Below are 9,744 nucleotides of genomic sequence, written 5' to 3'. Positions count from 1 at the left end.
TAGGCATTCCTGAAATCACATCAATGAAAGGAAGATTTACATTTATCTGTTTAAACATATCCAAGAATTTGGATTGCTCGGCTTCAAGTTTCTCTTTCTTCATTTTACTCGGGTAAGGAAGTGGTGGTTGGTATGGTTTAACATAAGGTTTAGCCTTAACTGTGTTATCTTCATTAACCTTTTCAACTACCGGTTCTTTTTCCTTATCTTGATCAGGTTGTGGTTCTTGTGGAGTAGGAATAGCTTCATCAGAAGTTACAGGTATTTTCGGTGGTTTAAGCGTTGTACCACTTCTTGTGGTAATGGCTTTAGCTGTTTCATTCCGGGGGTTAGCGTTTGTATCACTAGGTAGACTTCCCGGTTTTCTTTCACCTATTAACCTTGCTAGGTTACTTACTTCTTGTTCCAGATTTTGAATAGAAGCTTGTTGATTTCTAAATGCTTGAGCATTTTGTTCATTGGTTTGTTTTTGAGATGTGAAAAACTGTGTTTGAGTTTCAACTAGCTTTGTCATCATATCTTCTAAATTCGGTTTTTTATCATCGGTTTGTTGTGGTGGCTTGTTTTGAAAATTAGGTCTTTGCTGATTGTAAGTATTATTGGATACTTGTTGATTGCTAGGACCTTGTTGGTTGTTGTATGGAATATTTCGGTTATAATTCTGGTTTTGATTGTAAATTGGTCTTGGCGGTTGATAACTATTCTGATAATTATTTCCAGGCCTTTGGTTTATGTATGAAATATTCTCTCTTTGTTCCATTGTTAATTCAATACTGAGACAATCTTTTGTCAAATGTGGTCCTCCACACTGCTCACAACTAATTCGTATTGAGTGAATATCTTTAGTCATCTTTTCCATTCGTCTTTCCACAACATCTATCTTTGCGGAAATGGAATCTAAGTCATGGCTAGAATCGGCTCTAGCTGCTTTAGATGATCTAACGATATCTTTTTCTTGGTGCCACTCATGTGAGTGGGAAGCAGTGTTATCAATAATTTTGTAAGCATCAGTTTCGGTTTTCTTCATAATAGAACCACCAGCTGCTATATCTATGTCTTTTCTTGTAGTGATGTCGCATCCTTGGTAGAATATTTGTACTATTTGACAGGTGTCTAAACCATGTTGCGGACATCCTCTTAACAACTTTCCATATCTAGTCCATGCCTCATATAGAGTTTCATTCGGTTTCTGTGTGAACGTAACAATTTCTGCTTGAAGTCTTACGGCTTTAGATGCAGGAAAGAATTGTTTAAGAAATTTTTCAACTAAAACGTCCCATGTATCGATCGCCCCTTCAGGTAACGATTCCAACCAATCTTTGGCTTCTCCCTTTAAAGTCCAGGGAAATAACATGAGATATATCTGTTCATCCTCCACTTCTCGGATTTTAAATAGTGTGCAGATCCTATTAAAGGTACGTAAATGTTCATTTGGATCTTCCTTTGGCGCACCACTAAATTGGCATTGATTAGTCACCATGTGTAGAATTTGTCCTTTGATTTCATAATCTGGCGCATTAATGTCTGGATGAGTAATTGCGTGACCTTGGCCAGTGCGTTTAGCTCTCATTCGGTCTTCCATACTTAAAGGTTCCAGATTCTCCATAATTGAATTTGTTGAATCGGAATCACTAGAGGATTCTGATTTAATGGTTCGTTCCTCAACAATCTCTGTTTGAATGATTGGTGGTTCCAGAGGAAAGTTTAGTGGTTCAGGATCTACGAATCGTTCCTGAATATTCTCCGAATTCTCAATTGTGAGGTCGGGTTCAAAAATTGGATTATCGGAAATTTGAACTGAAGTACTTGGTCGACTGGATGACGATTCTAAAGAAAAATCAACGGCAGTAATATTTGCTAAATGTCTTGATCTAGTTACAGGTGGTGAACGTACAAAAGGTGGTGAACGTCTTGCTCGGTGCATTCACTGAATATCCTATTAGTTTTTTTTTTTTTTTAAAGGAAAGAAAAATTATAATAAGTTATCCAATCAATAGACTTTTCTGATTTTGCCCACGTTTCGAATAGCCAAAAGATGCAGCAGAGGGGCAGGATTCGTTTGGTCTCAATATAATTGAGGACTGTTTGGCTCCAATAACCCGGTCCACGTACAAATCCAACTATTACTACGAACCAGAAAATTTTTATGTCTATCAATTTAATCACTTAAAATAAATTTTCGTAATTTTAAGAAATTTAGATAAGAAGTAGAATAAAAATTTATGTCCTAAAAACTAAAATAGCGAGAAATAAGAAAGAAAAAGAGTTCGTCGGAAAAAGATTGAAAAAGAAAAATGGTTGAAAAATAAAAGGTGACGGAAAAATAAAAGAAACTTATAAAACTTAAAAATACTTGACTAACCTAACCTTATTACTACAACTAACTTAAAATTATAATCGCAAATTGAGATTACTAATTGGAATGATAATTGATACATAGGTAAAAGTCGTCTAAAAATATTAAAGCTTACAAGTAAAACTATATCCCAAATGGAAATAACTTTAAAAGAAACTAAAACTTAAAAAGGCGTCGCAAAATTCTAAAGTACCTAAATCTTAGTCTAAAGAAAAAGCACTTAAGAAATTCTACGGCAAAGACTAAAAATCTAGGAGTAAAAATAACTATGGCAAAATCTAAGTTTAAAACTAAATATGAGCTAAAAATACAAATATTACGCTAAAACAATTAAAAAGGGACAAAATATAAAAATATACAAAAAGTTGTAAAAATTACAATTTTTATAAAAAATATTATTTTTATATTATTTATTTATTAAAACTATTAATTTTACAATTTAATAAAACTAATTAATACTAAATACATAAATTAAATAAAAAGTAAAAGTTAAAATAAAACTAATTATAATAATAATAATAATTAAGGTTAAATAATAATAATAATAATTAATTACCCCGTAATTAATTCAGTTTAGGGTTTCTGTCAGCGTGTCAGGATTACTCCGCGAGTTGCGGTATTCAAGGCAGTAAACCCCGCGAGTCGCGGGGTTCAGAAATTCAACTCTGAAACAGTTTAAAATTTACGCGTTTTTTCTTTTTTTATTTTTTTTTTATTTTATGTTTTTAATTTTTTCTGTTTATATAAAAAAATATGTGTATAATAAAAACTTATATTTAAAACTTAAATAAAAATAGAATTACTTTATAATTTTATAAATAAAAATCTTAAAACTAGATTTATATATATTTTTTTTATATGTTTTTAAATAAAAACAAAATACTTAAATAAAACTTATATAAAAATAAAGAAACTTTATAAAACTTAAATATTTAACAAAATCTTAAAAATACATAAACTTTTTTTTTTTATGTAGCGTTGCGCTTCCGGCTTTTAAGAGATTCCCCGGCAGCGGCGCCAAAAATAACTTGATGTCAAAGCTAAGGGGTATAAAATACTATTAAATTTTAGCAGGAAATATTATTAAATACGATACATTTTTACACAAGATATTTATTTATTTAGAGAACGGATATACTTAAACCTTGCTACAACACTTATAGGCAGTGTACCTAATCGTACAGTAGTGTAGTTTTTAGTAAGTCCGGTTCGTTCCACAGGGAATCTTTTTAAACAAAGCTTAACGCTATATTAGTTTACTTTTATAAAAATACAAATATATATATATATATATATATATATATATATATATATATATATATATATATATATATATAAGTAATATTATTATTATAAAGGGGGGTTTTTACCGTTTAATGACCGGTTTATCGATTTTAAAACTTTAGTCGCAGTTAAAACCAAATGTAAAATATTAAAAATAAATACAAAACTTAAATTAAAGCATAAAGTAAATAACGATAATGAAATTGTGAATAATAAAAGTGCGATAAAATAAACTTGCGATAATTAAAAAGTACGATAATTAAAAGTGCAATTAAATACAATAACAATAAAAATGCGATAATTAGAAGTGCAATTAAATATAAAATAAAGGAAATTAAATATGAAATAAAAGAATTATGCTTATTTAAACTTCCGTAATCATGATGTTTGACGTGTTGATTTTAGTTTTATGCCCATGGGTTAATTGTCCTTTGTCCTGGATTATTTAATATGTCCATACGGATTTGTCCATAATAGTCCATCAGTCATAAATATAAAGAGCGAAAGCCTTCGTCAAATTATTCTTATTCCCGAAGTCAAATATTCCAACTAATTGGGGATTCGAATTGTAACAAGGTTTTAATACTTTGTTTAATGAATACACCAGGTTATCGACTGCGTGTAAACCAAGGTTTTACTACTTTGTTAACAATTACACCAATTACCCTTGAATGTAATTCACCCCTGTTTCAACAAGTTTATTAACTATTAATCCAGTTCAGTATCCGGTAAAATGAATAATTATTGGTATTTATAGATATCCCGCCCACCGTACCCAGTCAAGCGTATGTGGTTATATATAAATACGTCAAATTATAAGTTTGTATATTAAATTACCAAGGTATTGTTTAGTTAATATAAAACCCATTAATAGCCCATAGTCTAATTTCCACAAGTGTCGTTCTTTTGTCCAAACCCCAATTATGGTACAAAGCCCAATTACCCAATTTTAGTAATTAGCCCAACATCATGATTACTTCGGATTAAATAAGCATAATAATAACTTAGCTACGAGACATTAATATAAAAAGGTTGAACATAACTTACAATGATTAAAAATAGCGTAGCGTTACACGGACAGAATTTTGACTTACACCCTTATAACATTCGCTAACATACCCTTATTATTAGGATTAAAATTAAAATTAAAATATAAATATAAATATATACGATATAGATAGAGAGATGGATGGATTTTTGGTGATTTTTGCGATCAGAATTCGTTTGCTTTTATAGGGATTTTCGACTTTTGGGGCTCCGCGACTCGCGGCATTTTTGCCTTCAAACTCCGCGAGTCGCGGAGTTTGAAATTACAGCTCAGTCCCTTTTAGAGTCTTTCTTGCCGACGGTTTATAATATATATATAATATATATATAATTAATATAATTAATTATATATTATATTATATTTATATACATAGTTAACTTGTAATTTTTAGTCCGTTGCGTCGAGCGTTGAGAGTTGACTCTGGTCCCGGTTCCGGATTTTCGAACGTCCTTGCGTACAATTTAATATCTTGTACTTTGCGTTTTGAATCTTGTACTCTTGTAATTTCGAGACGTTTCTTATCAATAATTGGAACCTCTTTGATTGTCTTTTGTACTTTTGAGCTTTTTGGTCGTTTGCGTCTTCAATTCGTCGAATCTGTCTTTTGTCTTCACCTTTTATTATTTAAACGAATATCACTTTTAAATAGAACAATTGCAACTAAAAGCTTGTCTTTCTTGAGGAATAATGCTATGAAATATATGTTCGTTTTTAGCATTATCAATTACGGTCGAAGACCAGACTCACTAATGCATCCTAACAACTTATCAGTTAGATACACTAATGCAGACCTGGTTCGCTAAGACCACCACTCTGATACCAACTTTAACAACCCGTCCTAATCCTCCAGGACGAAGTCATCAACATTTGGTCCCATTGCGATGATCAACTCCAAGTAATGTCCTTAACATGAGCAAATTGCACAGCGGAAAACTTAATTCGTACCTGAGAATAACATGCTTTAAAACGTCAACATAAAGTTGGTGAGATATATAGGTTTGATGCTAGCAGCGTTATAACTATGGACCACAAGATTTCATATATTTAAACATAATACACTCGCAAGTGTATGAAAAAGTAGTTGAGCACTTGGTAACCATACTTAACATTTAAATCATCGCAGCATATTCTTAAATAACCACTACACCGTACCAAGTGTAGTATACAGAAACGAAGTACTGTGCAACCGTTGAAAACTGGTCGTCCAGCCCGGTTGGGGTTGTCAGGCCCGATAGACCTATCAACAGGATTCGCGTTTACATTCCTCATGTAAATATTAGCTACCAAGTATAAAGAAATATGCCATGGTACAACTCAACATAGAATTTATTTTTGATCACTTGTGTCCATAACGTAAATCATAAAATGCATGTATTCTCATCCTAAAATATTTAGACTTTAAAAAGGGACTATATACTCACCATATTGTATTTTGTAGTAAAAATACATATAACACCATTGATCAATTATAAGGTTGGCCTCGGATTCACGAACCTATAATAGTTTTGTATATATTAAAACATATAATAGTAATCGAACAAACTTATATAATATTATTAACTATTATTTCAGTAATTATATGTTTCATTAATAACTTAATTAACTATTTTTATTCTATATACATTAGATACATAATTAGTATTTATTACAAAAATATCACTATACTTATGTTATATGTAATAAATATATTTTTCTTATATATATAATATTTAATTAGTAAATTAATAATAATAATCTTAATAGTGATAATGAAAATAATAACTTTGATAATAATATGATAATGTAAATAAAATTATATAATAATAATAATAATAATAATAATAATAATAATAATAATAATAATAATAATAATAATAATAATAATAATAATAATAATAATAATAATAATAATAATAATAATAATAATAATAATAATAATAATAATGAATATATTACTACCTTTAAAGAGATTGTAAGAGTTTTCTAAAAAAAATAGTTGCTGCCAAGTCTCGAACCCATGACCTCTCAATAATCACCAACACCCTAAACCACCCAGCTATCACCTATTCTCCTGATTTATTTTACAGCTTTAATTCCTTTAAACCGAAATTTGGATTCTGGGAGTCTACCAGCAGCCCAACGAAAATTTCGGCCCAATAGCTCATAACACCATTCGGCCCAATTCGTTAACCCACAGATTTCCAGTCTGTTTACTTAATACCTATTAGTCCACTAGGTTTGAATTATATATGTTATTCATCATAGCCGGTTTATGATTGCAACAAAAAAAAATGTCGACAACATAAACCCTTTTTTTTTAATCGAGATAGATAGTAGGGTTTGGTATTGAAGTTCTTTGAATCAGTAATAAAAGTTGGAAACAATTACACTGTCATCATCAATCAATTTCCCACCATCATTATTATATTAATCATAATAAATTCATCATCAACTTCGTTATCCTTCATAACTTCCCTCAGACCGAATCGTTCAACAAATAGAAGATCGACTACAAGATGAAGCTTCAACTGAGTTGTTTACATAATCGATAACCCACCACTGTTACGAAAACGAAAACCGAAAAATGATGGTCTGAAACAGTATCGAGTAAGTGTATTTTCATGGGTTTATCATGGGGATACGGATTTCATGAGACTAATGGTGTTCGATTAGAATTAAGAAGCGAGTAGTAGGTGTCAATTTGGTGATGATGTTTGGGTCGAACAATAGTAGTGATAAGACAAGAAGGTTATGTTGGCTAACCGATTCGTTACTTAAACGTTCATATGGTTTTCAAAGTTTGGTATTAATGAATTGTTTACCAGGTATGAATGCGAATACGGTTTCGTTTGGTGGAGATCGATGGTGTTCACAAGTGAGTTTGATAAACACGTGTTTGGATTTAATATTTAACAACGAACAGGAGCAGGAGCTGAGCAAATAGCAGGTGTTGTTTTAAATGGTTATTCGAACAACCGAGCTGTAACAGTGGCAGTTTAATGGGTCTTAAACAGAAGGATAGGTTGACACGTGAATGGTGGTGGTTGTTTAGTGGTGATGGAGGTTTACTAAGGTGTCGATTAAAACAGAAAACATATAGGAAGAATAATAAGAGGTGGTGATCATTTAAAGTGAGGTTGAGGTGGGTTTGGGGCTCCGGATAAAACAGAAATAATAAACGTTGCAGCAGGTGATAGCAATGATTGACTGATGGTGGTGGTGTAATCACGATAGGAAACAGAATTAGAAGAGTTCGATGGTGAAGGGTGGCATCTAAATAAGAGAGAGAGATGAGAGAGAGTGGCGGTGAGGATGGTGAAGTGGTGGTTCTGGGTGGAACGGCAAGGTGATTTTGGGTGTTGAGTGACTCACGAGCGACACAGAAACAATAAACGTAAGCATAGCAGTAGTGATGGTGGTGCAAAGGTGACTGTGTTTGTTGGTGGTACCGGTCATGGTGATGGACATGGGTTTAGTTTATGGATTGATAAATGTGTTTATGTTGGTTCCATGGTTATCGACAACAAAACAGAAAATATGTGGGTTGAGGTGAAGATGTATGGTGACAATGATGGTGGTTGTGGCGATGATGGTTGTTCACGATATAAGTAGAAGGAGAAACAGAAATAGACATGAAAGATAGATGTGATGAGGAAGAGAAAGTGAGATAGATGGATATCCTTTCATATGTATATATAAATCTGTAAAGTCATCTAGTAATTAATAATATTAATATAATAATAATTATAATAATACAATAGATATAAACATGTGGGAGTGAAAGGAAAACAGAAATCTAATACAGTTAGCAGCCATTAATTTGGTTGTTTATACCGACAGTTTTTCCCGAATAACTATATCGTGTCCATTGCTAAACAGTTAATATGCAAAAGTGTTCCTAAAAATCCCAAATTTTTATATTAAATATATTTAAATATTTCACTCATTACCTGTTTGAAACCTGATCAAAAAGGGTTCAATAATTATTTATTTTCTGTTCCAAATGCTATGTACGGAGTACTAAAATTTGATCTAAAAAGGTAAAAATATTTTTATCACATAATTACATATAACAACCATATTTAATATTTCAAATTACATTTTTAATTATTATTTATATATATAGACACACAAACTATATACAATTAAATGTTCGTGAATCGTCGGCAATGGTCGAAGGGTATTTGATTATCTGAATATAGATTTCAAACTTTCTAGACTCAACATTACAGATTTTGCTTATCGTGTCGGAAACATATAAAGGTTAAGGTTTAAATTTGGTCAGAAATTTCCGGGTCATTACAGTACCTACCCGTTAAAGAAATTTCGTCCCCGAAATTTGGTAGAGGTTGTCATGGATATCATTAGGAATGTTTTCATGACAAATATGAGGTAATAATAGAGTTTTATCATTATTGAGAGATATAGATAAAACGATTCGATCATGTGAAGCGTACGAGTGAAGCTATCACAAAAGAGTGAAATGAGTAAATAAATATGTTTGTTTCAACGGATGACGTAGTTACTATTGACTTCTGGGATATAAGGGATTTAAAGAAAATCTTACGTAACAAGATTTGATTCTTCGGCGATCAGGATCTTCTTTGATTTAATGCGGCAATCTGTTTTGATTTCTCTGTCAGATATTTCACTATAAATCTATCCCCTTCGTTTCCTTATTTCCATATCTCATATCCTATTCTTTCTCCTCAGTTCATTCTTTAAAGCATTCGTTAATATGCCCCATCCCATTCTGATCCTTGATATACTCTAAATTTTCACATCTGTCATTCTTCTTTTTCATCTACCACCAGAAGAATCTATTTACTTCTACTATACTCTTGTGTTTATAGTGTTTCTAGTTCTCCCGTGTCTCTATATTGCTATGTGCATTGATATACACGGTTTGAAATTTCGGGGTTATTATCGGCCTTGGTATTCTTCATTATTTTTTCGTAGCTTTATGCTTTCGTTTTCTCTTTCCGTCCTCGAGTCAAGCAAGCAAGGATCCGAAATTCGTAGGTATGAAATTTGAAATGAACATAGTTAATGTTCTAAGAAAGAATTGGTAATGGCA

The sequence above is a fragment of the Rutidosis leptorrhynchoides genome, chromosome 2 (assembly GCF_046630445.1).
Source record: "Rutidosis leptorrhynchoides isolate AG116_Rl617_1_P2 chromosome 2, CSIRO_AGI_Rlap_v1, whole genome shotgun sequence".
Classification (NCBI taxonomy): domain Eukaryota; kingdom Viridiplantae; phylum Streptophyta; class Magnoliopsida; order Asterales; family Asteraceae; genus Rutidosis; species Rutidosis leptorrhynchoides.
Note: the sequence above shows the minus strand (reverse complement) of the source record.